Source organism: Silene latifolia, unplaced genomic scaffold (assembly GCF_048544455.1).
Source record: "Silene latifolia isolate original U9 population unplaced genomic scaffold, ASM4854445v1 scaffold_171, whole genome shotgun sequence".
Taxonomy (NCBI): domain Eukaryota; kingdom Viridiplantae; phylum Streptophyta; class Magnoliopsida; order Caryophyllales; family Caryophyllaceae; genus Silene; species Silene latifolia.
This window is the reverse complement of record NW_027413148.1, coordinates 178,789-188,204: the sequence shown is the minus strand read 5'-3', so window position 1 is coordinate 188,204 and position 9,416 is coordinate 178,789. Positions and strand designations below refer to the sequence as shown.

General features: G+C 36.8%; 1 non-coding gene across 1 annotated transcript; it reads right to left on the bottom strand.

Moving 5' to 3' along the window:
- Positions 1-6,928: 6,928 nt before the first annotated feature.
- On the bottom strand, positions 6,929-7,035 carry LOC141638077 (small nucleolar RNA R71). The gene has a single exon (XR_012541984.1). It is a non-coding gene; the product is annotated as a small nucleolar RNA R71 (small nucleolar RNA).
- Between the last annotated feature and the right edge of the window lie 2,381 nt (positions 7,036-9,416).

Below are 9,416 nucleotides of genomic sequence, written 5' to 3'. Positions count from 1 at the left end.
AGAGTGAAGAAAAATCGGTTCCTTACAAATGTATTTTCGGCAATTAGGACACTAGTAAGGTCTCCTACCTTACTTAGTTCTTGAGCTTTCCTAATGGATGAATAAGATTCAATTGTAGAATCTCTCCTCAAGGATTGTACCAAGGAAATCCTTCTTAATACAAATATTAATTTGATTACTAGAATTAAAATTTGTTCCTTAAAAGTATTACTAATTTTATAAGTATACTACTTCTAGTATTAAGAAAATAATATTAGAGATTTATGTGAGTTTATGGAATTTTTGTTCAACAACAAAAACTTAGAGAGATGAAAACTCATTCAAGTGAATGAATTATTAGAATAAATTAGTGTGGTGTAGAAAATACACTACTTGAGTGTATAGGGGAGGAGGCCACGATTTTCATGGCATGGGTAGAGTGTCCAATGCTTTTTCTTGTTGCTCTTCACAAGAGTGTAGGTTAGCATGCCTATTATTTGTAGGTAATGATTATGCTTCCCACTAATTAGAATAATAAAGCACAACACCTCCTTTCCCTTCCATTTACACGGTCCAAATGTGTAATATGGATCCATTTTAACTTTGTCAATTTGTCAATTTGTATTGTGTGACAAATTGGACATGTTACTAGACATGTCATTTAAATAATGCATTTTTAACAAATTAAAAATCATTATATAAATAAAATAAATCACATACAAAAATTAACTAGTAATTCACAATTACCATTACTTAAAATGGGTTTTATAATTATAAATTACAACTACTTGTATTTATAATAAACAATTCATTCTTATTCCAATTGTTTCATAAACAATAAAGAAACCTCAAGTAATAAAACAATTTAATTACTTAGAACGAATCTTATTTAATCAAATTACAATAAGATACGTATAATCACTCACAAAATCATTTGTTCAATTTTAAGGAATTAATTAACTTGTATCGTCATACAATTAATTAATTAATCAATTAAGAATGTTTCCCTAAAGGTAGACTACCCTAATGAGGACGGAAGTTATGTTAGTGGAAATCTAGGGTGGATAGCGGACCGGAAGGACCTTTCCCTTGCCCTTCTCACAGTAGATTGTCTAGGCTATTTATGATTGAGTCGATGAACTGCCATGGTGAACCGAAATCCTGACGTACCTCTTTTATCTGATTACATATCTCAAATTTTCTTGCTTTATCGCGCTTGTCTCTATTTCTCTTGCTTTTAATCTTTAGTAGTTTAGAAAACAAAATTCAAAACCCCCAATTGTGACTAGATAGACGGACTTACAGATAGATATCTTGTCTCCCTATGGAGATCGACCATACTTATCGCTAGCTTCTGTTAGTTATATTTAGGCATTTATTTTTGGTACATAAAGACCGTATCAAATTTTGGCGCCGTTGCCGGGGAGGCAATAGCCTATTTGTCTGTTTCTGTTTCGTTTATCTCTCTTAGTCTCAGGGAATTTTTAATTCCTTGAGACAGTTCTCGAATGGCTCACTGATCTTGATCGAATTGCAGCCAGTATTACTGACTGGGAGAGTTTGGCCCTTGCTTTTTTTAAAAGGTATTTTCCGTTGGGATTTATTAATCTCAAATGTTTACATATTCATAGTATGATAGTTTAATTTAGTCATAAAATTAAATTGGATCTTATGCATGCAAAACAATTACAAGTAATAATTAGAAAATCAATTCTTACATTGATGATTTCGGAATATGGGCACTAGTAAGTTCACCTTCTTACTAGTTCTTGAGCTTTCCAAAGGTGGAAGAACAAGATTCAAGTAGAGAATCTCTCCTAAGGAATTATACCCAAAGTAACACCCTTAATAATAATAATTAATATGATCTAGTATTAATAAAAATCTAACTTAAAAAAATGACACAAAAATTGGATTTTTGTTCTCTCCTTTTTCGGTTAAGAGGAGAGGATTTTATGAGTGTTTCTTTCTCTAAAATATTTCACAAACTGTAGAGAGTTCTTAATTTTTCTTACACTAGAAAATTATGTAGTGAATGGTTGATTAATAAGAGAAAAACTCTTGGCTTTTCTTATGCAAAAACCGGGTGGAGGGAAGGGTAGGGGGCCAATGCATGAGCTTCACATTCTACCCAAGACAAACTAGGTATGCATGGCTATGAGTAGAGTATAATCATTGTGTTTCCATTTAAAATAAATAACACAATATAAACCCTTGTCCTCCCTCCATATTTCGGTACATACATAAAATGGAAGGTCCATTTTATTTTGTCATTTGTCAATTTTGTTATATGTCACATGTTACATGACATGTCACAATATAATGTATTTTTAACATATTAAAAATCAACATATTAATAAAATATGTCACATACAAAATTAACTAGTAATTCTCAATTACTTGTACCAAAATGGTTTATCGAATTATAAATTACAACAACTTCTATTTATAATAAATTATTCAATCTGTTTCAATTTATTTCGTAAACAATAATTAATCTAAGTAATAAAACAATTCGATTACATAGACCGTATCTTATTTAATCGAATTACAATGAGACACGTTAATTTTACTCACAAAATCATCCGTCAATTTTAAGCAATTTAATTAACTCGTATCGGTATACGATTAATTAAATGATCAATTAAGAGTATTACCCTATAGGTATGACCTCAGGGTATCAACTGATCACCACCGTCGTACGACAGTAATGTCAAACTCTAGTCAGCCAATCATTACCGATATGTGTGGACCAGTTGATTGTAAAATATTACTTTCCCTCATGCATTCTTAAATATGAGATTTAAACATGTGATCATCATGATCGACAATTGTGATCGCATTATTGTCGGGGACACTCCAACAATCTCCCACTTATCCTCGACAAGTGTGCGACACCAATTCTCTTGTCCTATTACTATCTCCCACTCAATGCAAGGTGTCTTTCGGGTCGTACTTGCAAGTGATCATATCGAGAGTGGTTTCCTCGATCTGGAGAATAACTGATTGACCGGAATTATCTACCATAGATACCTTCCGAGCGTGGCCACGCATTTCCAGTTCATTACTCCTGGAGTGGCCCTGAGATATTGTTTTAACCCTGACAAAGGGGTGGACATTCCTATCGCACTATTCCCGTTGACTAGCCACAACTCATCATAACCCAAAATAAGCCCTTTAACCCCATTTACGAAGGTCGTAGGATCATAAATCAAAGTTACTCTGAAACTGTGCACCTTGGGCGAACAGTCTTTAGTCAAAAGAATCGACTCATTAGAATACTATAGTAGCTCTTGCCACGACCAAGCTATATAAATTTGCCAGAACTCTATAAGCGGTCATTAGGCCCGACAAAGTGTTCCTAACAGTCTGCCTATGTGATCGACTAGTCATCTCACATGACTCTATGGCACTTGAACTTGCCATCAATCGCATCACACTCTAGTCACTTCGAGACGTCACCTCATACAAGTGACTATGGGCAAATACCATGTTAATCCGGGTTCACGTTAACGGGGTTCAATATTGTCTCTACAACCCGTTTGGATGTAACAAGGTACAAGATTTGTTAATGATAACTCAAACGATAAATGTAGACATTTTATTTGAGTAGTCAATACCATATTACTACCATATGTCTTACAAGTGTGTTAACCCTTGTTGATGCAATAAAAGTTCAACACACCATGTGTCCACGTGCTCAAACTTTCGAATTGCGATTTCCCTTATTTTTATGTCATCTCTCATAGCATGAACTCTACCAAGCACATTTCTAGTCTTCAAACTAGACTTTGGTCCTTTAATCTTGTAAGAAACTCTTTTGTTGATATCACATAACCAACAATTTGGATTATGATGGATGGTACAACTTGCACTAGTCAAGTGTTCCACCAACTCACAATGCACTAGGTATATGTTTTGTAGGATCCTGCAACAATTGTCAAGATGATTGGTCTAGGACTTCTCATAAATCCTTGCATTTTAGAAAATACTAGTTTTGTGTAACTTCATACCACAACCAAGTATCCTTCCAAATTCTTATTTCTCTCTTATCGTAATTGGCTTAGGATCTTCTCAAATCCTTATGTTTTTGGAAACTCCAGCATGTGTAACTTCTTATCACACAACTGAGTGTTCTTTCAAACTCTAGAATAGCTCATTAGTTCTCCTCGAGAATTCTTGACGAATCTTATATGGCTTACCAATGACTCATCATGCTCTAAGCATATGATTTATTTAGGACATGTGCATGATTATTCTAATGGCGGAAACATTAGTGATCTCAATCATGTAGTCAACAGTTCTTAGGTTCAATGAATGACCATGACCATCTCATGGTAATTCCATCTTCAACAATATGAATAACCTACGTATCTGTTGTTTTGATGTGCGCATCTGAATGCTAATCCAACATCCCATGTTTTAATTGGATTCATCTTAGTCCATATTCATCCTGAATTGAAAACTTAAGTGCTTTCTTTATCAAAGATAGTATATGCTTGATGTGATCAATATTTAAGCATATTTAGTCCCCGAATTAGCCTCGTTCCTATGCTTTTTAGTGCATATTTGGGTCATTTACTATCTTTAGTCCTTTGTTTTGCATATTCTTTGAGGTTTCGTTTCCTTGGTAGGAGAGGAGTGCAAACCTTGCATTTTCTTGGCAAAATAGAGCTAAATTGATCGAATCTAATGACCAAGCATCAAAGAGAAGACAAGACTAGAAGGCCTTTGTACATAATGTAGTAGATGGGCAATGATGAAGAAGATCCATGCATCTCCGACAAAATCCCGGAGGATTGTTGGAAGAAGAAAAGAAGAAAAGAAGAAATGGCACGCTGGACTAGGATCCGAGCGTCTCACCTATCGGGACGCTCGTCCAGAAGCTCCACAAGCCGCTCGTCCAAGCTGCCAGGCCGCTCGTCCAACGCCTACACAATCCGCTCGTCCCGACCTTTTGGACGCTCGGATTGTCCTCCAGTGCAACACGTCCTCTTCTTTCTCCATTCGAGATGCGCATATTTTTGAAAGACTAGCTAAAAGGAGACCCGCATCTTTTCTTGAGAGGAGCGATTCCTCAAGGACTTAATCGTCATTTAAGCCCTTAGTAACCCTAATTTGTGCACCTAATCCCCACAATAAATACCCCATTAGTCTAATTAGACTATCATGTTCTTCTTATCAATCTTTAGTGTAGTTTATATTATTCTAATCTCTCTTTAATCTTGTAATCAACTTTTAATCAAGTCTTAATACAAATCTCATTTCCTTAATTTCTCTATTGTTCATCCTTTATATTGGGTAATTGAAGATTATTTGGGTTTATTGGGAGATTGACAACCTTCCATCAATCATCAAGTACTTCTATTAGTCTTTGCATTATTATTTTGGAATCATCATTAGGTATAATTCTCTTAATCCCTTTTTAATTATTGTTAATCATCTTCATTTATTCATCATGTTTTGCTTAGTTAATATGATTGAAAACCTTGTTAACATGTTAAACATGATAATGAGTGAGTAGTTTCCTTAACTAGGGTTAATGGGAAATTAGGGGAAACCAACATGGGGGATGATTCATGCTTAATCTAATATGTTCACATAATTTATTTGCTTGCTTGTTGTGATCTCAACTTATGCACATGTTATGTTTGATGAAATGCGAACCTATGAATCCTTGCATTTTTTACCCATCACTTACCTTTTCAATGAGACTAGTAAGACATAAACCAACTCGAGTCTCATTAGACCATGCATATAGTTGAGTAGGGAGGGTTAAGTCGACTTGTAGGTGTTGTACAATCTAATCGATTCGGCTCCGGGACCCAAACCTTCCTAGGATGGTAAGATATAAACCAACTCGATCCTATCACAATAATAATTGCTTGCTTATAATTTGAGAATATGTTTGTATGATCAATTCCCATGAATCCCCTATGAACCCATGACACCCTAGTGCTTTTAATCAATTGTTTACATCTCATTTTAATCATCTTGCTTGTTTACTTTTATTGTTATTTAGTTTAGTGATCTTCTTATCTCAACCCAAATTTTGACACCCCTAGACACCACTACTTGCAATCGAAAATCCTACATCAATACCCGTCCCTTAGGATCCGACCTTTACTTGCCTCTTTACTAGTAGTAGAGTTGTTTGTGAAGTTTTAAATATTGTTTTGGTCTAGGTGCTCCTAACGACAAGTAACCGAAATCTAAGCTCAAAGCGGACCGACCAAAAATGGCGCCGTTGCCGGGGATGGTGTTAACTTGATTTGATTTTCTTTGATTGTTATTAGTTGTGTCTTTCTTTGCCTTGGGGAAGTAAAACTCCTCAAGGTTTGTTCTAATTGTTTTCGAGTTTTATATTTTGCATGTCGAGAAGATCACAAGGTAACTTGTTACCCATTGATCACGAAATTGAAAGGACTTTGACAACCAATAGAAGACTTGCTAGAAATACTTCGAGAGGTATTGGTGAGGTTGTAGATATTCAACCAAATACTATTGAGTTCATCAACCCTTTTGCAAGGGAAGGTGAGGAGAACCCAACACAAAATCAACACACAATCAACCCACAATGCCTAAGTTTTCATCACATTCCGTACCAACCGAGGAGAACCTACCCAATGGAACTCCCACACCACAACACCTAGCTGGAAATTTTATTGCAAAATCCGCATTTATCCAATTAGTCGAAAGAAGCCAATTTGGAGGGATGCCTAGTGAAGACCCTCATTCTCACATGGAGACTTTTTGTGACTATTGTGATGCAATTTCACAAACCGGAGTGACTCAAGACCAAATTCGAAGGGTCTTATTTCCTTTTTCTCTAATTGGTACCGCAAAACAATGGTTAAAGAGCCTTGATAAGGCTACTCTTGGAATTGACTCTTGGAAGAAGTTGGCTCTAGCTTTTTACAAAAAGTTATACCCTCCGGAAAAGACTAACATGCTAAGAGCTCAAATCACAGGTTTTAAGCAAAGGGACGAAGAATCTTTGTATGAAGCTTGGGAGCGATTCAAAGGAACTTGTCGCTCATGTCCTCATCATGGACTAGGCGAGTGGTTCTTGGTACATGAATTTTGGAATGGTCTTTATGAAGACTCAAGAAACATTCTCAGCATGGGATCAAATGGTATGTTCACCGAAGTTGACGATAATCAAACTTGGAACAAGATTGAGGAAATGGCGGTCCATAATTCACAATATAGTAGACCTCGCAAGGCTACTAGAGGAGGAAACCATGAAGTGGACTCTATTAATCAATTGGGTTCTCAACTTAGTGCTCATATTGATACCATCAACCTGAAGTTGAAAAGTCTATGGCTAAGCTTGAATAAGCCTCAAAATCACCAAAGCATCATGTTAATGCCATGGTAGCATCTTCATCAATCCCAAATGGAATATGTGAGAATTGTGGAACTTTGGGACATGACCAAAGCGAATGTAGGGGAACAAATGAGCAAGTGAATACTTTTCAAGCATACAAAAGTGGAACCCCTTATTCCAACTATTACAATGAAAACACCAAATTCCACCCAAATCTCTCATACAAAAGCCAAAATGTTCAAAACCCTCAACCAACATACACTCCACCTCCCATGAGAAACCAAAATCAAAGACCCTTTTACAACCAAAACCAAGGTTATCAAAATCAAACTCCATACAACCAACAAAATGACCAAGGTTTTGATGTTCAAAAAGCGGTCCTCCAAATGCAAAAGAATCAACAAGAATTTTTCACTCAAATGCAAAAACATAGCCAAGCAAAAGACATCACCATCAACAACATCCTAGCCCACACAAAAATGTTGGAAACTCAAATGACCCAACTAGCATCTTCAAGCTCTCACAGACAAAAGGGGCAATTACCACCTCAAAGTAATCCCCCAAGACATGAAACGGTTAGTGCCATCCACTTGAGGAGTGGTACAAGATATGAAGGGCCAAAGAAGCAAGTTGAGGATGAAGTTGTAGAGGCTAGTGACAAGGAAAGAGTTGTGCAAAACTCTAGGGAAGAAGAACCCACAAATCAAGAAGTTTCAAAGAAAAATGAAGAAAAGGCCAAAGAGAAGGAACCCATCGTGATTAGACTTCCATTCCCGAGTCATCAAGCTAAGCCTAAGTTTGATGACCAACTTGGAAAATTTTTGGAGATTGTGAAAAATTTAGAAGTCTCGATTCCTTTCACGGAATTGATCAATCACGTTCCGGCCTATGCAAAGTACATGAAGGACATCCTTATGAAGAAGAAATCAATCCGGAAGCTTGATACTATCGCCTTCACTAAGGTGAGTAGTGCCATCCTTCAAGGGAGTTTACCTCCAAAGCTCAAGGACCCGGGAAGTTTCTCCATTCCGTGCAATATTGGTGACACTACAATCAACAAAGCTTTATGTGACCTTGGGGCAAGTGTTAGTGTCATGCCATATTCGGTTAGCAAGAGGCTAGGAATGGGAGAACTCAAATGTACCAACATCACGCTTCAAATGGCAGATAGATCAACAAAGACACCTTTAGGGGTATGGGAAGATGTTCCCGTGAGAAATGGAAAATTCTTCATCCCGGTGGATTTCGTTATTGTTGACATGGAAGAAGACTCCAACATTCCTATTATCTTAGGAAGACCTTTCTTGCACAGCGCGGGAGCGGTGATCGATATGAAACATGGAGAGCTCACCCTTGAAGTGGGAGATGAAACCATCACTTTCAATCTTCACAAGACCATGAGAGCTCCCCGATTGCATGAGCCATGTTTTATGGTTGATCACGATAGCCGGAAGGATGATAGGAAGAAGTTGGAATTTCAATGGAAAAAGAAAGTGGATGATGCTCCATCAAAAGAACAAGGAAATAGCAACAATGAGAGCTTGAAAAGCTCACCCATGACACGTGAAGAAGATGGCCCCATTGGCCAAGACAAGAAAGAAGGAGAGTTGTCTCTATCAACTCCTGAAATTTTTAATGATCAAGTAGACGAAGTTTGCGGTCTTTGGGATGATGAGTTTGAAGGGATATTCAATCCCTATATTGGTAATGCTATGAACCAAGACCATCATGGAGAACAACAAGTGCAAAAATCTATTGAGGACCTTTATCATGATAATGAGCAAGCTTTCGACTACTTCTTCAAGGTGTTGAGTACCATCAACAACACCTTGACCATGCCCCCATGACATCTCACATTGGATGAGAGTTTGGTGGAGTCCTCCCTAAACCACCATTTGTAAATATTCTAACTCTCTAACTTGCATTTCAATTATTACATTGCATTTTTGTCATTTTTGGATTTATATTTTTGTGCCTTGATCAAGATATTCATCATTTTAAGAGAAGTGAGGGAGGGACTTATGATTTTATTGATGTGTAGTGCTTTACCTTAGTGTGGGGATAGCAATTGCCTAGGCTATTCATGCTTTTGTAGTGCCCCTACAAT